The 21,687-nt window shown below is 45.2% G+C and overlaps 1 protein-coding gene across 5 annotated transcripts in view; it reads right to left on the reverse strand.

Moving 5' to 3' along the window:
• The window catches only part of HHAT (hedgehog acyltransferase), a 598,180-nt gene that overhangs the window by 301,205 nt on the left and 275,288 nt on the right, over nt 1–21,687 (reverse strand). The window lies entirely within an intron of this gene.

The raw sequence follows: 21,687 nt of genomic DNA on the forward strand, positions 1-21,687 counted from the left end.
TAACCCACATTTCCAAATGATACTTAAGGTGGCTTACAGAATTATTAGAGTTCAATAATTGTCCCAAAGTTTGCAATCTTAGTGGGTACCCAGGGCAATGCGGAGATAAAATGACTTGCCCCAGGTCACAAGTAGTGGTTCTGGGGAAATGGAATTTGAAACCTTGCTTCCTTGGCTCCAACCACTAGGCCATTTCTTCTCCTAGCAGTCCATATTTGCCATCTTTTTCTTTGTTTCAGTGTTTCTAGTTTGAAAATTCATGACATTTACATTCCTGCCCACTGGTCACAAGATCATTCGTATGTCAAAGTTCAGGATTACACCATCAGTCCGAGAACATGGCAATGAAATAAAATCACAGAACGCAAGCTGTGTGCATATCAAGTAAAGTAAAAGAAGTAATTTTATATTTGGGTAATGACAACCTTCCATCTGCACACTCAAATACATTGATCCAGTCTTGAATATCCAGTTATCAGTATGGACACAGCATCAAGGGGTGCAGATAAAGAATGAGGTGTGCAGCATGGAAAAGTGAGCATGAGGGAATGCTAAAAGAGAAATACAAACGAAACAAAAAGTATTGTTTGAAGACAACACAGAAACTGTCTTTCCTAAGAAGATATATCTTTGTAATACTTAGGGAAGTAGAAGACTACAGAGATATTAAAGGTCTTACATATTTGTAATTAATACTAAAGGACAATGTTGTTAAACATCACAAAACAAAATATTTGAACATTATTAAAAGAATTAAAAGCTGTAAACAATGGCTTGACACATTTAAAAAATGGTTTCCTCCAGAAACATACTACAGCCTTTATGTACGGTAACTTTCTCCGCAATGCATTTGAATCTAATTCTAAAAAATGTAAATTTTATTATGAAATGATTGAAAATAGTTCATTTTACAGTATTAAATCTGTATGAAATCCAGTTCCTCAAAGCCATGTTTGAAAGTGTTTAAAACTCATGAATAAAACTGTCTTTACTCTGGAATGTAAGTTTCAAAGCCACTGAGGGGAGAGTCTAATAAAGGGTGAACTATATACGTATCCATTTCTGTAATTTACATGCCAAATTTTGTTTCAAGCTTTCTTTTTTCTGTACTATGCGTGAAAGAATTGTTACATTCTCACCCCCACTAAGAAGGGCCCTCGATACTAATACACTAGTACTTAGCTGCTGTAATAGGATTAGCAAAGAAGTCTAATATAATATTGTGAAAACCTGCACATCTGTAACCACTTCAGATTACTATAAAGCACCCAGGTGCTATGCTTAGCTGTATAGCTCAATTAATTTTTTTTTTAAATATCTATCTCACATTTCACATAATCACCCTTAATACATTTAATAAACAAAACCATAAATGTCAACAATGCAGACTTGCAAAAACGCACATTAGTAGTTCATTTGATTACAATTCATATCATTTGCATTGCTAACATCCTTCACATCTAAATGTTTGTAAGCCCTCGGCAAGACAGATCCTTCACTTGGCACTCAGAGGCACATAGGAAGAAAAAGTAGAGATGAACCCTTTCTGTACAACTCCTCTCAGTCTCTATGCAACTTCTCTCCCTGCTGGATAGCTTTCATCTGAGACCAAAAGTTCCAATATGTGGGAAGAAACAACAGCTCTTATACCCAGCTTTTTTTGCAATTTAGCCCTGTTTCTGTCCTTAGTTCACAGCATCAATAATGATACAGTCTTAGCATCCAATATACACACAGCAGAGGAACTGTGGTTTCCAACTTCTTTACCACATTTTCGGGGACTGAGCTAGAGATATTAGTCGAAAAGATAACCATACATGAGGCCAAGCTATTTACTAAATATATGCTCAAGGTATCTGTTAAACAACTTCTTATGTGAAGGACAAATTTCAAAGCCATTTACGGAGGCAAACAATGATTTACCCAACTAAACTGGTCTGTCTGAAAATTACCCTTGTTAGAGCAGCTTAAAAGTATGCATAAAGGTGACTTTTAAAAGCCCGATGTGCTCCAAAGTCGGGAGAGGTGCGTGTCTCGGACCGGTATGCGCTGCATGGATTTTAACACGTTCCCAAGTACACGTGTATCTCCCGGTACACGCACAAATCAAAAAGTAAAAAAGAGGTGGGGCCATGGGTGTGGTCTGGGTGGGTCATGGGTGGGACATCAGCCTTCTGGGAAGGTGACTTGAAATGTGCGCGTATTTACGCACACAAGCATGCACCGGGGTCCCCTACCGCGTATCTTTACTTCTGCTATGGATGGCGCATAAGTTTTAAAATAATAAAAAAAATCAGGGCTAGTCAGAAGGGTTTGAAGGGTCGAGGCTAATAGGGTAAAAGGGAGGGAGGTTAATTAGGGGAGTAAGGAAGTCAGGATCCTTAACCTGCGTGAACTGGGAATGGACTGGGGAAACTGATAATTGTGTCACTTATCGAATAAAATCCCACCACTTATGCGGCAGTGCTGGCATTTGCGCGCACAAATGTTATATCTTCGGATTGGTTCCCACAAAGGGGAGGGAGCCACTACAGAAGGTAAGTTACCTAGGGCAGTTTCACTTTTTTTTGTTTTTGTTGAAGCAGGCTGTCTCGGTCTCATTGCTTGATGCCCCAAAGTCACCGTTCCCTGCAACGGAGTTAAAACACCAGAAGTACAGCTTGGTGTGAAAATCGTCCAGGTAAGAAAATATTCTCCTTCTCCTGGAAAATTGTTATTATGTCTAAATTCTGGTCAGTAAAGTTAAGAGGTACAAAACTTGCTGTAGGGGTTAATTCGCTAAGTGTTATCTCTTTGCACAAGCCAGATGAGAAGTTAATTTGCCTCTGGTTTGTTATGGCTCCAGTGTGTTTAGTGAAGGAGCTTGTGTCTAATCAGTCACCGCCCCCGTTCACTGTTGTAAGTGTCCCACAATTTACTCGACGGGTGTTTAACGCAGAGTAGAAAGCCATCACCTTTAGAGAGTTAAGTGCTGGGGGGGTCAGGGTGATGTGCTGGAGGGTCTGGGAGAACTGGTGGAGAATGTTAATGATTTGGTGGTTGAAAGTACTTTCAGAAATGGAGTACATGCATACTTTATAAAATACTTGCATGCGTGCATAAACAGCAATAATTACTTGCGCACGGAACAATTATTTCACATGTAAAATGTATTTTGTAAATACATGCAGAAAGCATGTGGCTCCCTGCATGAAACATACATGCCTAAACATGTATGTTTACCACGAAAATGTAACTTTACCACGAAAATGTGGTAAAGAAGTTGGAAACCACAGTTCCTCTGCTGTGTGTATATTGGATGCTAAGACTGTATCATAATTGATGCTGTGAACTAAGGACAGAAACAGGGCTAAATTGCAAAAAAGCTGGGTATAAGAGCTGTTGTTTATCCCCAATGCAATGCAATGCATTTTCAAACATGGCTTTGAGGAACTGGATTTCATACAGATTTAATACTTTTTGGGCAGAGGCACACAATCTTTTATAAGCTGTGCAATGCCTGCCACACAGTTTATAAAATATAAGCATAAATATAAAAATGCATAAAGGTGCACACACTCTTACACGCATATGTGCTGAATTAACCGCCTGGTTTGGATGATTTTTTCCTAAGTGCAGCATTTTGCATTTCTCCACATTAAATTTCAGCTGTCATTTGGATACCCACGTACCCAGTCTGCCAAGGTCATCCTCCAGTTCTTCACATTAAGGTCATGTTTATTACTTTGAATAATTTTGTCACCTGAAAATGTGAACACCTCACTGGTTGCTCCCTTTTCCAAACCTCATTAATGAGTTAAACCACACTTGTCCCAGTCCAGTTCCCAGAGGCACCCCATTATTTACTTCTTTCCATTGATAAAACCGATCATTTCATCCTTTGCTGTTTTCAGTCTTTTAACTGGTTACCATTGCCTCCTATCCCATGACTTTTTTTTAATTCCTGAGGAGTCACTCCTGAAGGACTTTCATATGCCCTCTGAACATAAAATATATTATACTGACCAGCTCGTCTTTATCCATATTCTTATTTACACCTTCAAAGAAGTCCAATACAGTAGAAAGATATGACTTTCCTTTGCTAAATGCATGCTGGCTCCTCCTCATTAAGCCACGTTTATCCATATGATGAGTAATTTTTCTCTTAACAATTGTTTCCACAGTTTTACTCAGCATCAACATCAGGTTTGCCGTTTTTAGTTACCTAGATCAAGGGTGGGCAGATTTTTTTTTTAAAGAGGGCCACATTAGTGATGCTTATTGGAGCCAGGGGCTGGAGTCCCCCTTAGAACTTTGTGAGTGGGGGGGGGGGGAGGGGAGGAGGAGGAGGTTCCCTCTTACAACTCCGTGAGCAGCAACCATACCAATAAAAATAATGCAACATCAGAAACAAATAGAATGAAATCGAAGAGTTAAAAACTCATATAAAAACGTTGCAAACACCCATTAAATATTTAAAAGCAGACCCATCAAAGAATACTCAATAATCAAAAATAGTAAGGATTTGTAAAAATTCCCCACTCTGCATACCTGGAAACATTTGATTTCCAGATGCCCCGAGATTGTCATGGATTAGCAGGCAGAGAGGAAAGTGGGGAATTGTTGCACATATGTGCTCTTTCACTCAGCCACACAAATACACACATACTCTCCCTTACCCATACACTCAATGCTCTCTCATCCACCCATATATACATGCTCTCTCTCATCCATACGCACAATTATTTTTTTTTAGCTTTTATATACCGATCTTCTTGCATTGGATACAAATGCAATACAATGTGCTCTCACCAACCCACACACATTGCTGTCTCACCTATCCACATACACACAAACATGCAATGACTCTCACTGGCTCCCTCACACATACATAGAAACATAGAAATGATGGCAGAAAACGACCAAACGGCCCATCCATTCTGCCCAGCAAGTTTCGCACTTTTTTTTTCTCATACTTATCTGTTACTCTTGGCTCTTAGTAACCTTTTGGTTCTATTTCCCTTCCACCCCCACCATTAATGTAGAGAGCAGTGTTGGAACTGCATAGACCAGGCAAGCTCCCATTCATTCTCACACATGCCCCCCTCCCCCCCCCCCCCCGGCAAGTTCCTATTCATTCTTATGCACGCACACAGAGATCCACAGACAGGCACCCATTCATTATTACACACACCCACACACCAGGCAGGCATCCATTCATTTTTTTTAACACATACACACAGAACCCCCAAGCAAGCAGGCAACTATTCATTCTTACACACACACACACAGACTCCCAGGCAGGCACCCATTCATTCTCTCTCACACACCACACAAGGAAGCCTTGGAGCCTCTCTTTCTCCTCTGATGCCATTGTCACCGCCACCACATGCCAAAGAGAAGCCAATACATCGTCAAAGCCGTTCTGCAGGCCACGCAGTATTGAAAAATCACATTTGTTGTACTTCCTCCATGCTGATCTCATGTATCGTGAGATCAGCACAGAGAAAGTGTTGCCCTCTCGAGCTTTTAATACTGTGAGGCCTGCAAAAATGACAGATGGACTCAGTTCGCCCAGCAGTGCAGCTTCTACACAACCAGATGAACTGAAGGACGGCCGTCTTCTCTTCGCTGCCGGTGGGATGGGATTCACCTGCAGCCTCTTCCTTTCTTTGCCACTGATGGCATGAGGTCCATCGGCGGCTGCAGGGGCCTCTTCACTTTGCTGCCAGTGGGATGGGATCTGTTGTTGATGGTGGCATGCGGTCTAACAGTGGCTATATGGGCCTTTTTTCTTAACGCCGGTGGGATGGGATCCACTGTCGGCCTCTTCCTTTCTTTGCTACCACATGGTCCTCTTCTCTTTGCCGCTGATAGGATGGGATTCACCGGCAGCCTTTTTCTTTCTACACCGTCGGTGGCATGGGGTCCACACATGTTATAAAATCAGTGTGTCCATGTGTGCGTGCCAGGAACCGCGCGCACATGGACGCATGCCCGTTTTTTTAAAAATCTACCCATTAGTGGGGAATAGCATTCCTGTGCAGCACCTTCCCTTGAAGCTGGCTGTGAGTGGTCTACTTGTGGGGGCTAGTGGCTTAGTCAGTGTGGTCATTTTGGTTAAGCATCTGAGGAGTGAGCAGCTAGTTTTTGTTTCCTTTGCGTGAGTGAGGCCTACTCACCTCACTCAGCATTTTTGTCTCTGAGGAGATTCCCAATTTGCAAAGATCTGCCTCAATTTTGATAGAGACTGTTAAGATTTTTTGCTATTTTTACTGGTGTGAACCCTGCACCCTTTTCGTGATGGTCATCTTCTGGAGCCGGAGGCAGGAAGCTGAAGATTTGTGAGCCACCCTTCTATTCCAAAGAAGGAGTTGTAGTGACAGCATCACCTCAGAATTAGAGTTTGGCTTGGAAGACTTTTTTTGGTCTTTTTTGTATTGTGAGAAGACTTTGATTCACCACCCCTCACTGGGAGGCTGGCACAGCCAGTTTCCTGTTTATCATCATATTTCTCCTCCAGAGAGGTCACCATTCAGGAGTTAGGGAAGAAGGAGCCAGATCTATAGATCCACAAGACACAGGATGGGGATCTGAACAGATGGGCGAAAGAAAGTTCCCTCCGAGGCCGCTCCGATTTCGGAGCGGCCTCGGAGGGAACGGAGACAGGCTGCGCGGCTCGGCGCGCGCCGGCTGCCCAAAATCGGCAGCCTTGCGCGCGCCGATCCAGGATTTTAGAAGATACGCGTGGCTACGCGCATATCTTATAAAATCCAGCGTACTTTTGTTTGCGCCTGCTGCGCAAACAAAAGTACGCGAACGCGCTTTTTTAAAAAATCTACCCCAATATAAATATATTAGATAAATCACACAAAATAACAAGAAATATAAAAACAATCAATAACACAAATAAAACAAAAAGTATAAAAACAGGAAGATTCCAAAAGTATATCCCAGCCCAACCAAAACCATAAATTAAAAAACAAACTATCCCATGTGGTTAACAGAAAAATTACAGCTATGAAAAAGAGATTAGCCAAAGCCTGACAAATAAACAAGACTTTATGGCTTTACAAAAAGCCACAAATTCCTGAAGTAACCCCATTTCTGGTGGCAAGCTATTCCACAAGCCTGGCCCCACACAGCTAAAGGCCCTATTGCGTGTTGTTTTAAGCTGAACAGCTTTCGGAAAAGGATCAGTTTTTTAAAAAAAGGCCTGGGAAGACTGAAGCATCTGGATAGGGGAATACGAAGAAACCTAATTTTGCAGATAACTTGCAACAACACCAGGAATAGCTTTATGTGCATAAGTTCACTTTGAAAATCATCCCACTAAATCTACCCACCCACCATTACACCTGCTATTTAATGCCTGATAACTTTACAGGAAAATTTCTGCACATATATTTGAATTTTCAAACATATTTGTGCAAGACCAAACCCCTCACTAACTCTGCTCCCAAGAACACTTCCACTCAGTCCAGATAAACTTACTTGCAAACAAGACATATACACATAATTTTACACACTCATATCAGGGAGGCAATTTTTAAAAAGCCCATTTCTGCAGGTAAAATACTGTTTTACCCACAATGTTTTTGAAAATTACTCTCAAAAAGATTATATTACAAGAACTAGGAATCATAAATTTGACAAAATAGCCAAGCCTACAACAGATCGTGACATGCCAGGTAATCTTTTGTAAGCCTTCTTAGATACCTTATTCCACAAAAGTGGAATAAAGTAAGAAAAGGCCTCATTACATGTTCATGTCAACCTCATTCCTTATCAGACAGGATCTCTACAAAAGTACTGTCCTCAGATATTAATTATTTTCTATATCCCTGTGGATATCCTGAAAACCCGACTGGCTGGGGGGTCCCCAGGACAGGGTTGGGAACCACTGTCTTAATGCATTAGTTTAGCCTTAATTCTACTGGTAGAGTATTCCAAAAGGCAGGCGCTGCCACAGAAAAGGCAGATTCTCCTGTGGCCATTAGGTGAGCAGCTCTATCGGATGGTACATCAAGCATACCCTGTTGAGATGATCTTAACTGACAGGAGGGTCGATTCATCTTAAAAAGTGCATTGGCCTATGGACATGTTAGAATTTATCAGTGTAGTGGCGAATGAATGTGACTCCCTGAGGAGGGAGACCGGCAGCAACAGTTGAGGGCCAGAAACTGTAGCGCCCAAGCTCGGGACCCCCGCCGGGCTCAGGCCTTGGAGTTACCTGGATGCACTGGACAAGTCTGGAGAAAATGGCTGGAGCCACCACAATACAGGCAGAGGCCAGATTTTTTTTGTCGGAGATGTTCTTCCGGAGTCAGGCGGCCACGGATGATCTGCATGGGTTCCTCAGGAGGTTGAGGGGCTGCTGGTAAGGCCTTCAACCCGGGGCTCGCAGAACGGGGTGGCCGTAGGGCAGGAGGTCGAAGAGCCCTTACCTCCTAATGTCGTTGCCGAAGACAGTAGTCGATCCTTCCGATCAGAGAAATCAGATCTTCCAGAGATGCAGGGATCTCTCGGGTGGCCAGCTCATCTTTAAGTACAGGAGACAGTCCCTCGAAGTAGAGCGCCCGCAGGCAGTCCTCCTGCCATCCCAACTCTGTTGCCAGAGTTCGGAACTCCACCGTATATTTGGCTAGCTGGTGTGAATCTTGACGGAGGTGGAGCAGGTGGTGGCCAGCAACCACCTGTCGGCCTGGGTCCTTGAAGGTGCATCGGAACACAGAGATAAACAGAGGGAGCTGTCGTAGAATTGCATCGGAGCACTCCCAGAGTGGAGAAGCCCATGCCAGGGCCTTCCCTTCAAGGCGCAAGAGGATGAAAGTGATTTTTGTCACCTCATCCAAGAAGAGCGAAGGTTACAGTGAGAACTGCATGTAGCATTGATTAAAAAAACCTCGACAGAGATGAGGATCCCCATTGAAACGGGGTGGAGCTGGGAGGGCCAGCGGTGCCCATGAGGACAAGGTGGGGGCAAGAGCTCCTGAGTTGGCCATGGCAGATTCCTTCAATTGAGAACGCATCTTTTCCATGGAGGAGGCCAACGCTTCCATAATCCGTTGTTGCTTTCGGAAGCGAGTGACCAGACCAGGGATGGCCTGCAAGGCAGGAGACTCTGCCGAGTCCATGGCCTTGGCAACCTGTTGCGCTGGAGGTGGACCCTTGGCCTGGTGCAGGATTGGTAGGGCCGGCTGGTTGGACCCAGAGAGCACCTGCCACCAGGAGGCGGAGCACACGAAGAGACAGAGGCTAGCTGGAGCTTCACCAATACCAGTCCAGGCTTTCCACAGGTTGAGCCCTTGGGTACCCGGACCGCCTGGACTTAGGTGGGCTTCAGAGGGTCTCCTGGAGAGGTAGCGGAGAGTTGTGCCCACCATGAGTAAGGGTGCATGGCTGATGCAGAGAGGATGGACCAGACCTGAACTGCAGACTCTAGAGACCTCAGGGAGGTAGCAGTTCAAGAAGGCTCTCCGGGTGGAACAGGCAGCGCCTATGGGTCTGGTTGGATGAAGGCCACAGGCAGAGTCCAAGCAGGTTGGTCTGGTGGTCCCAGAAGGCAAGAAGAGAGTGTCCAAGTGAAGCACAAGGGCCAAAGCCAGGGTATCTGTCCAGAAGCGGTCAGCCAAAGCAAGGGTCAAAACCAAGGTCAGTCCGAGCATAGTCAAGGCAAGCGAGGGTCAGTTCCAGGCAGCGGTCAGTGGTCAGTAGGCAGGCAAAGGTCAGGTCCAGGCAGTGGTTAGTCATAGTCAGGCAAGCAGAGGTCAGTACCGAGAAATCAGTCCAAAGGGTACTACCAGGGAATGAGGAGCAGGAACAAGACAGATGCTGGAAGACACGGAGGACCACGGGAACACTGGAACACGGAGACGCTGGAAACAGGAACACTGGAAAAAGCAGGACACTGGAACAAGCAGGATTAGGCACAGGAACAAGGAATAGGCAAACTAGTACACCGAGGTGTCGACCCGATTGCCAAGGCGAGGTTCTGGGGCAAGAGCCTCGCCTTATATACCAGGGTTACGTGATGTCATTTCCTGGCGCCGCGGACCAGGTTCCCGCGCTGAGCCCTTTAAAGGGAACCGCGGTCTGCACACGCACGCCTAGGGGCAGGGCTGATGCCATGGAGGATGCCGAGCCCCGGAGTGAGGAGCGCTGAGAGCTGGAAAGCCCCGACAGGCCTGGGGATGCCTGGGAGCACCGCAGGCGATGGGAGCTGGCCGCGGCAGCTAGAGATGGGGAGCCGGAGCTGGTGGACAGAAGTGCGAGGTGAGCAGGCCCGTCACGGCAGCAACTCGGCTGGGACGCGCAACACCCAGCCATGCAGAATCTTAAATGCCAATGTCAATACCTTAAATGTAGCTCTCTCCACTGGGTAACCAGTATAATTAATTTAATAATGGGATAGGTGCTAGCTTTCCTGGACCTACCCATCACCACTCTTAAAGCCACATTTTGGAAAATTTGTAATATAACCCATTACAGTAATCAATTTATTCATTACTAAAGTCTGCATTACTAATCAGGAGACCTGATGGTCAATAAATGGTTTCAGCTGCTTAACTCAACACAATTTATAATAGATCTTCTTTACTACCATAGCAATGTAAAGCTCCATTGATAGAAAAGCACCCAATTTAATCCCTAAATTTTTTATTTCTATACCAGGTCAGAATCAAAACCCTCCTATTTTAAAAGGAACTTAATCTCCCAATACATAATATCTCTGTTTTGTTGACATTAATCATTTTATTTTCCAAAAACCAATTACGTAATACTACCATGACTTCTGCCACACCATCACCAGCACCACTTCTACCTGCTCTGTCATTTCAATATATTTTGAACTCTAGTATACCTGTGTCTCATTGGTTGTTCTTTTTCCACCAGATCTCTGAGAAGCCTATTATGTCTAAATTTTCATTTGAAGTATACATTCTAACTCTCCAATCTAAAAGGTAGATTTTAAAAGCCTTGCGCATGCAAAAGCAGCCACATACGTGCGCAAGTGGACTGTGTGGGAGCTACGTGAATTTTAAATAACCAAGAAGGGCGTGCTTAGGCGGAAAAGAGGCAGGGCATGGGCATTCCAGCACTATCGCATGTATGTTACACATGCGACTTTGCTACAGCTCTTTTTAGGCACAGGAGTCCGGTAAATACATAATACATAAATCCATCCATAATACATAAATCCATCCATAATCACCTTCACCTCGATCTCGAAATCCCTTTCGGACTCCATACCTCCAGCAGACCGATTAGAGAAAACTACAAAGGAGCACTTCAACCCCCCACAACCAAAGCCACGCGCCTCATCACGACCAAAGACCGAGCGTTCTCTATAGCAGGCCCAGCCATCTGGAACAACCTCCCAGCAGATCTCAGGCTGGAACCCTGCCTAGTAACATTTAAGAAAAAACTCAAGACTTGGTTGTTCCGCCAAGCCTTCCCGGACCCCTCAGACACACATTAGACGATGAACCGGCTCATGAGCAATGGAACCCAGATCCTCTCTAAATACTTCACAAGCATCAGTACTTTCATAACAGCTCAACTAGCACTAGCACCAGTGGCGTAGCCAGAATTGATTTTTTGGGTGGGCACAAGGTTAACATGGGTGGGCTGTAGGCATGCAGGTCTACTAGTTGTTTTTTTACTGATAAATAATGCCAAATTATGCAGCATAGCATTCACATCTACGCCTAAGTATGAGGTTTACTTAATGATACAAACATAATTCACGGTGATTTGTGGTACTTTAGCCTTCTTATTATTACGATTTTATACACGGCTCCTACCTGTCCATAAATTTTGAGAGAGCGGTTGTGTTGCTTATATTTAAATTGCTAACATCTCAAAATATAGATATATATTTTTACCTTTGTTGTCTGATCTTTGTATTTTTCTAATCAGTTGGTCCTGGTCTCTTTTTCCCATTTAGCTCATTTCCTAATTCCTTTTCAGTGTCTTTCTTCTATTACTGTCTTCTTCCCTTACACACACACACACACACACACACACACACACACACACACACGCTTTCTCTCACAGACTCCCTCTCACACACTCAAGCTCTCACTCTCATATGCTCTCCCCCCCCCCCCCAAGCTCACATTCAAGTTCTCACTTTCTCACCCCTCCCCAGGCTTATATTCTTATGCACACACAGACGCACATCCAGGCACCCATTCTCACCCACACACATAAACCCAGACTCCCATTCTCACCCACAAACCTATGCTCCCAGTCTCACCCACACATATTCAAGCTCCCATTCTCATCCATACATATACACATTTAAGGTACTATTCTCACCCACACATACACACATTCAAGCACCCATTCTTATCCACATATTCAAGCTTCCATTCTCACCCACCCACACAAACCCAGGCTCTCATTCTCACCCATATATACACACATTCAAGCTCCCATTCTCACCCACCCACAAACCCAGGCTCCCATTCTCAACCACACATACACACATTCGAGCTTCCATTCTCACCCACATACACACCCATGCTCCAGTTCACCCACACACACTCCCATTCTCATCCACACATACACATTCAAGCACGTGCACAGCTTCCGCTTTCTCCCCCAGAGCAGGAAGATCAGCTGCCTCTCCTGCTGCCACCGGACTCCTGCTATCTTCGGGCGTCCGAACTTCCTGTCGGGGGGGGGGGGGGAGCGGAAGCGCAGCGCACAACGTTCGCTTCCTCCCTCCCCCCCCCCCCCCCAAGCAGGAAGATCGGCGGGCAGTACGGCCCGACGCCCGAAGATAGCAGGAGGCCGGTGGCAGCAGGAGAGGCAGCTGATCTTCCTGCTTTGGGGGAGAAAGCGGAAGCTGTGCGCGGCGCTTCCGCTCCCCCAAACAGGAAGTTCGGCGGGCCGTTTGGTCCGAAGATAGCAGAACGGGTGGCAGCAGGAGAGGCAGCTGATCTTCCTGCATTGGGGGGAGGAAGCGGAAGCTGCCCGCGGCGCTTCCGCTCCCCATCCCCAAACAGGAAGTTCGGCGGCCGTTTGGCCCAAAGATAGCAGGAGAACGGGTGGCAGCAGGAGAGGCAGCTGATCTTCCTGCTTTGGGGGGAGGAAGCGGAAGCTGCGCGCGGCGCTTCCGCCCCCCCCCCCCCGAACAGGAAGACCGGTTGGCCATACGGCCGCAGCAGCGCTTCCCCATGTGTGCCGTGATGGCGCGCGAGGCGTGGGTTCTCTTGTTCACTGTGGCGGGGATGGGATCCCGCGACAGCCTTGCAGTTCTGGTGCCAGTTGGGTGGGCCTGGGTCTAAGTTGGGTGGGCACCTGCCCACCCAGGCCCACCCGTGGCTACGCCACTGACTAGCACGGACTTTTAGGTCTTAGTTTCTTAACTTACTACCCTTTTAAGCCTTCTTTCCAGCTGTTCTAAGCTTCCAAGTTTTGCAGTCCTTGTTAAATGTAACTTTGTTTTTCTCCTGATTATAATAAGTTGTTTATGTTTACTGTTTATGTCCCTGTTCGATGTAAACCGACCTGATAAGGTATTTAACTTTGAAGGTCGGTATAGAAAAATGCTAAATAAATAAATAAATAAACATATGGGGGAGAGAGAGAGAGCCTCTTTATGATACTCAATACATAGACCATTGTAAGGTGGCCATTTGATTCTGGATGAGTTTTCGGGAGGTGGGTTGGGATTGACATGCGTGACATGCGTGACACTTTTTAAATCTATCCTTTATTTTTTAGACTTCTTGTCAATATAACCTAACAGAGAGCTTCTGAAAGCTGGTCAAGAAATGTATCCAATTAACTCAAAAAGGTATCTCCTTATATTTTTTGTTGACCTTCATCTCGGCACAATCTTGGCAAAGAAAAGGCAATGCAATCTGAAGATGGAGTGGAGGTAACTGAAGTGGAAGATATTGATACAAAAAGTAAAAGGATAAAAAATACAACACCAGGAAACACTAAGGAAGATATATTTAATTGCAAAGAAATGCAGTGGTAACATCTACCTATTAGATAGACTGATATAGATATAGAGAAAAATAGAGAGAAAAAATATTTAGAGCTATTGCATACATTGTCTGCTATGAAAATACTTTCCTTTAGTGCTCCATGAGTTAAATAACTTTGACTCAGTAGCTGGTATACTTTTAATTTCTGGATAAGTTCCAATTTTAAAATTAAGTAATTAAACAGGAAGGGGGATTGCTCTTTTGATATTACACACTGCCCTGAAGTGAAGTCATGAGGATTACTAGCAAGTGCAATAAATCTTCCAAGGTGTGTGTAATTTTATTAACAGTACATACCCCACGTCTTATTACAATTATAAAATGTCTTATCTTTAAGGCAACTTTGATCGCTAAGAAATATGCTATGATATAGCTTTAATCTTCTGGGGCTGGGAAGGATACAGATTGCATTTCTGAGGAAAACATTACTAAATTGGTAGGAATATGTTATTATTTAGGAAAGTTGTGGGTGGATCCTTGGGCTGGTGGCAGATGACCACGCCCCCGGGGGAAGATCCGGAGAGGGACCACCGGTCAGGCTCAGAGTTAGAAGACAGACACACACTAGTTCTTTTATTAGACAGTATACTGAACCACCAGAGGTGGCAGTAGTGAGCTGGAATGCCTGGCTGGGCTGTAGTCCCTCAGATACTGGAACAGCGATCCCTGGAGGCTGAGCTGTAGAAAAACTGAAATATAGTGAGTAGGCAGGGTATGCAGAGTTCATGGACAGAACCTGATGGTAACACTCACACAATGTCTCATAGAAGCCCAGTTGGAATGAGGTAGGCCCTCGAGGAGCGAGTACCTGGTTCCAGGGAAAGCTCTGAGAGTGTGATGGTAACTCACAGATGTAGTAGGCAGCGATGACTTCCAGGCAGAAGTGAATTCCGAAGAAGTCCGGGAACGAGGGCCCTCGAGGAGCGCGTACCAGTTCCAGACTGCAACCTACAAAGTAAGAGAGAGAGTGAGGCCCCCGAGGAGCGGGTACCCCTGGTAAGTCCGAGGAAGCAGAGTAGCTTGGAAAGTCGAAGCGAGACCGATGCCATTCCTTGCTAACTCGAGTTGTTAGCAATTCAGAAACTTTTAAATATCTGAAGCGGATGACTTCATCTCAGGGGGACGCCCCTGAGGTTCGCTCCACTTCTGGTACTTGAGGCGGAGCCACGTCGCGCGCGCGCGCCCCTAGGCATCAAGTCAACATGGTGGATTGCAGCGTCGGGCTGGTCCGGGGACACCGGACGAGGACGGCCGAAAGACGCCACGGCAGCCAGCCTTCCATCAATCCCAGAGGGAGTCGCCAATGCGGTAAGGTGGGCGGAGTGGAGACGTCGGGCAGCGACGGTCACAACAGCATAAACAGACTCAAAAAATATTTTGGGGAGCAGTAGAAGGGAAGATTGGGGTGGAGAAATGATCTGTGTGGGATATGAGGGTTCTGAAGGTCCGATCCATAGCACTGGCTATGGACTGTACTTTAACCTTAGTCGTTAATTAAAGTACAGATTTATTTTCTGGCATTTTATAACATAAAACTACATACGCTTATGTGATACACAAGTAATTATCATATGGGTTAGGTTTTTTGAATTATCACTGTAGCCTGATTTCACTAGGTATAACTGAGGACTTACTGGTTTACATAAATTTTAATTTCAACAATCCAAAACTTCTCAGTCTTAGCTCTGCGATGAGGAAACCTTTCACCATGACTCTATTTTGCTCATATGAAATATACTTTCCAAACAAGTGCTTGTTGGTCCCAGGGACATTGCTTTATTTTGAGGTAGAAGCTATAGCCAGTTGTTACATAGATAACAGTCTATTTTACAGTCATTTAAAGCCAAGTGCAATAAATAGTTTTTATTCCCCTCTTGCCTTGTTTCTCCTATTACTACTACTTAACACTTCTATAGAACTACTCAATGTAAAACCGCACTGTACAAACACATATAAGAGACAGTCCCTTCTCAGTAGAACTTACAATCTAATCAAGACAAAATACAGTGCAAAAGAGATTTTGAAAATTCCATTTATAAAGAAAATGGTTAAAAATGAATGAGGCTGTAAGCAGGACAATCAGGAGATAAGATTTAAAGCCAGCCTCAAAAAGATGGGATTTTAGACAGGATTTTAGACAGGATTTAAATAAAGCAGGAGAGGGAGCATACAGTGTAGCCATATGGAAAGCACAGCATCAGGAATTGGCACTAGAGGAGAAGAGCATAGATAGAAGTGACTTGTCTGATGAGTGGAGTGCATGAGGAGGAGTGTAGAGAGACAGATAAGAGAGGAGAGGCAGTGAGAAGCTGAGTGGAGTGCACGAGGAGGAGTGCAGAGAGAGAAATAAGGAGAGGTAGTGAGAAACTGAGTTGAGTGCACGAGGAGGCGTGCAGAGAGAGAAATAAGAGGAGAGGTAGTGAGAAACTGAGTGGAGTGCACGAGGAGGAGTGCAGAGAGAGAAATAAGAGGAGAGGTAGTGAGAAACTGATTGGAGTGCACGAGGAGGAGTGCAGAGAGAAATAAGAGGAGAGGTAGTGAGAAGCTGAGTGGAGTGCACGAGGAGGAGTGCAGAGAGAAATAAGAGGAGAGGTAGTGAGAAACTGAGTTGAGTGCACAAGGAGAAGTGTAGAGAGAAGTAAGAGAGGAGAGGTAGTGAGAAGCTGAGTGGAGTGCACGAGGAGGAGTGCAGAGAGAGAAATAAGAGGAGAGGTAGTGAGAAGCTGAGTGGAGTGCACGAGGAGGCGTGCAGAGAGAGAAATAAGAGGAGAGGTAGTGAGAAGCTGCAGAATGAAGGCTCCTGTAGGTAAGGAGCTTGAAGTGTATGCTAAATGGATAGGGAGCCAATGTAGTGACTTGAGAAGAGGGGTTATATGGGTGTAGTGACTTTAGCAAAAGATAAGTCGTGCAGCTAAATTTTGGATGGACTGTAGCAGAGGAAGCTGACTTACTGGGAGACCTGTGAAGAAAAGGTTGCAATAGTCTAAGCGGGAGGTGATAAGAGAAGAGATAAAGGTTCTGGTAGTGTGTTCGGAAAAGAAGGAATATATTTTGGTTAAGTTATAGAGAAGGAAACTACACATTTTACCAGTGTATTGAATATATGTAGAGAAGATGAGAGAGGAGTTGTAGATGACTCCAAGGTTAAGGGCTTATGGGACTTGGAGGACTACAGTGTTATCCAGAGAAACAGAAAAGAGGAGGAGGGTAAATAAGCTTGGGAGGAAGATAGAGCTCTCTCTTGCCCATGTTCAGTTTAAGGTGGCTGTGGGGCATCCAGGGAGCAATGTCAGACCAGCAGGGTGAGATCTGCGACTGATTACTGATGAAATTTCTGGTGTATAGAAGTAATTTCATCAGCATAAAGATGTATTGAAAGCCATAAGAGGAAATCAGAGCACCAAGAGAATTAGAGCTAAATGGTGAATTTTCTCAATGAAGAAAGATGAATAGTGGAGTGCCTCAGGAATCTGTACTGGGACCACTGCTTTTTAACGTTTATAAAAAACCTAGAGATGGCAACAACGAGTGAGGTGATCATACTTGCTGGTGATACAAAATTATTCAAAGTTGTTAAATCACAAGAGGATTGTGAGAAATTGCAAGAGGACCTTGTGAGTCAGGGCATCTGAATAGCAGATGATATTTAATATGGATAAGAGCAAAGTGATGCATGTAAGGAAGAGCAATCCAAATTATAGCTACACAATGCAAGGTTCCATATTGGGAGTCACCACAAAGAATCTAGGTGTCATTGTGGATAATATGTTGAAATTCTCTGCTCAGTGTACGGCAGCAGCCAAAAAAAAACAAATAGAATGCTGGGAATTATTAGGAAAAGAATGTACAATAAAACAGAGAAATCATAATGCGTCTGTATTGCTCCATGGTGTGACCGCATCTTGAGTATTGTCTGTAGTTCTGGACTGGGGATATAGTCCTCAAAAAGTTTATCTCATTGTCCAAGTTTTATTTGGAGTTGTTGTAGACTGGGTATGGATATTTCAGAGGCAGTGGATAGAAATAGCTTTGTTAATTTTTGGAGAACTAAGATCCAGGTGTCATGGACCCTGCCCGCGTGTTCCCCTGCGAGCAGGCCCTGCTTATCTTTGTTGCCTTTTTCTTCGCGGCGCAATGCTGCCGATGTCGGGCCCTCCCCCCCCCCCCCCGCACGGCCGGAGCCGCGGACTGGACTTCCCCTGCGGCCTGGAGGCTGTCCATTAAGTCTCCTCTTCACCGCGGCCGGAGCCACAGATGTCTCCGTCATCCTTCGCGGCTGGAAGCCGCCGCCGACACCGTTTCCATCTTCGCGGCAGCAGGCTGCATCCCCGGGCTCGAGTAGCAGCTGGAGCTGCCCGCGGGGCCTCCTGCAGCGGCTGGAGCCGCTGCCGTCATCGGGGCCTGCTTCTCAGGCCAGCCCTGCTGTTCCGGCGTCGACGTCTGAGCAGGCCATTGTCCGCGGTCCTGCACAGCTTCCTGCTTCCTCCTAGGTGCGCGGCCGCGCCTCTCTTCAATATTTAAAGGGCCAGACACAGGAAGTGTGCTGGCCCCACCTAAGATTGGACTTCCTGCTCCAGCCCTATACAGGGCTGCTCCGTCACTTCAGTCTTCGCCTTGCATCAGAGTTACTTCACTCTGGAGGCTCCTGCCTGCCAGAGCTCCGTCAGGTCTTCTTCGTGGAGCTCCTCTTCGTTTCGTCTTGTCATGTCAAGTCATGTTCGTGCCTGAGGTCCCCGTCCAGGTGTCCTGGTGTCTCGTCTTGATCTTCTGCTTCCTGATGTCCCAAGTTCCTTGATGTTCTAACCTTCTTGGTGTTTGCTTCAGCGCTCCTGAGCCTTCTGGTCCTGTCAGGCCCGACTCCCTCGGATGACGTCTTTCCTGAGCGTAGAGTAGCCTGCAGGTGGACTGGTGTCCTGTGCTCCTGAGCCATCATGTCCTGCCAGCCTTTGTGGTGCTTCGGGCGACATCTGGCTTCGTTGTCAGAGTCCCACTTCGACTGGATTCTTCCCTGCACTTGTCCCGTTCTCAGCGTGGTCCATGACCAGCCTCCTCGGGCTGTGTAGGGCACGCAGTGGGACAGGGTGGTCTGCGACAGTCCCGCGGGTGGACTGTGTAGGGCGCCCTGAGAGACAGTGCCAATGTCCTTCCGCCCAGCTTCTCGTCTCATCTGGACTCCGTCAAGTTCGTCTCGTCGTGGATGCCGTTGCATCAGTCTTGGTATCATGTCAACGTCTTGTTCCTGATGTCATCGCATTGACCCTGGTCCGGGATGCCATTGCATCGACCATTGGTCCGTGATGTCTTCGCATCAGCCTTGGTGTCATGTCTTCAGCTACCTTGGTGTCATGTCCTGTGCCAGCCCTCGTCTCTGATGCCGTCCGCATCAGCCTTGGTGTCATGTCTTCGTCTGCGATGCCATAGCATCGACCTTGATGTTATGTCTTCATGTCAAGGCCCGTCTGCCCTCGACCTCAGGCCAGGCCTGCTGCTCCATGCCGATCCAAGCGGCAGGTCTGAAAGGGCTCGGAATGGTCAGAGGACCATTCACATTCCAACATCATCCTGTTGTTGGCCTTGGGAGCTTGCAGGCCTGGCGGAGGGTAAGACCGTGTTCTGCCATGGTGGAACGCGCCGTCAACCCTTGGTTTGGTCCTGGATCCGTCTGGGGTCGGGCCGAGGCCCAAGGGCACACTAAACACCCCGCTATCGGACACCAGGATTGTTAAAATATTGTGAATCGAGGTTTACAAGTATGTAGTATTAAGAAAGGTATGGTGGAGGGCTGTGAGAGAATGGAGGGTGGTGATTGGGCATGTTTTATGGGGTAGAGATAGAAGAGTTAAAAGGGATTTATCTTCCTGTAGAAGGACACAATGCACTTTTTTGATCCATGCCCTGCTTTTTAAATTAAATTCCTTCCTGGTGATTTGGTAGGGTGGTTGCAGCACTTTGTGAATGCATCTTTAGAAGAGGGATGTATACTGGACTAATTGAAGCGCTCCGTTGTGACACCCTTTGCTTGAAAAAACCTATGTTAGATAGAGAAATTTGTGTGAACTACAGGCCAGTTGCCAATAGCCCTTTCTTGGCAAAAGTAATAGAAAGGATAGTTTGTTAACAATTAATGGCATATTTAGAAGAAATCGGGGATCAGCCTGGTTTCAGAAAGGGACATAAAGCAGAGACCTTGCCTCTGTAACCGACGAGGTCCTGAGATGTAGAGATTGGGGAGAATCAGGGGGTTTTTTTTGTTTATACTGGATTTATCCACTGCATTTGATTTGGTTGACCATAGGATCTTTTTGGAAAGATGTAGAAATCTGGGTATACAGGGTAAAGTTTAGAAATGGATTTCATCATTTTAACTGATAGAGTATCTGAATTTTGGAAGGTGGACTGTGGGGTTTCACAGGGGATCCCCCTCCCCTTTGCTGTTTAATTTGTTTCTATAGCCATCGGGGTTTCTAGTGTAGGAGCTACGTTTTATAATTTTTATACATCTGGATGATGATCATTTGATTATTACTACAGGATAGGATCCAAGAGTTACTATGGGGGGAGGGCTGTGGAAGAGATAACTAAAATATTGAAGTGCAATGTAAAATACACTTTTTTCATAAGTGTTAAGCTGTGCAATGTCATGCAATATGCCCATAATGCAAATTACGATTTTTTCACAAATTCTGTTTTGGGCATTTTTAGGCTGGGGAAATACCTGAGATTGGGTGGGGGGGGGGGGGGATGGTGGATGGTGGATGGGAGGGAGAGAGAGAGAGTGCCTCTGGGGGTGGCCCCATAGTAAGCAGCTATTTATGCTACTATAGGAAGCCCACCTAGTAACTCGAGGTGAGGTTTAGGTAGCTAAAGGTTAACACATTTTGAGGAAATACCTGTGCTAACGCACATTGTGATAAATAGGCTATTACCATAAAACATGACCCTCTTCCTGTCACTTGTGATATTTTGATAAATCTAGCCCTTTGTTGGACAAATGGTGCTGAATATTAACTTCTAATTTTTCCTAAATGAAAGTTGTGTACTACTATTCGACATATGGACTTGAAACGTCATACAAAGCATGATAGATGTAACTTTCTTCTACATGCATGATGAGATCTTTATGGATTTGTATTGCCAGTCAAGTTGTTTAATTTTTCTGCATAAATATCTCTCCATCCCTGGTTTAGGTCCACCATTTCACTATGAAGATAAATGAATCTGAAAGTTATTGTAAACAGCTACTACCTGGCAAAGATAGATTATACAACAATGATATCTTTATCAGCAAAGATTCATGAGGTAAAATTGAGCTCACAGTGTTGGCAGCAAATGTGAGCTGTTTTCCATCTCCAAAATAGAGAGAAGCAATCTTGAAGACAAATTAGCAGAGGTAATGACTTGTACTTTGTGTGATCAATATGCTTCCTTCAGTGTTGGTATAATTTTTCAACAGTTTAAAAATTTTATAAACAAATAAACATCTGATTTTGAAATTACAAGAATGTAAAAAATATAAAAAGAAAGAGGCAAAAAGTACTAAACAATTCGTACAGCTGGTTCAGAGAAAATCTTCAAAGTGTTTACTTATGTTTATTTTCAGACAGACAATGTTAAATGCTTGGGACGATTTTAATCATAATAATTTGTGACAGAATACATTTTAGAAGGCTCTAGAAGGAACGGGTTGAACATCAGAAGA

Source organism: Rhinatrema bivittatum, chromosome 3, assembly GCF_901001135.1.
Source record: "Rhinatrema bivittatum chromosome 3, aRhiBiv1.1, whole genome shotgun sequence".
Classification (NCBI taxonomy): Eukaryota; Metazoa; Chordata; class Amphibia; order Gymnophiona; family Rhinatrematidae; genus Rhinatrema; species Rhinatrema bivittatum.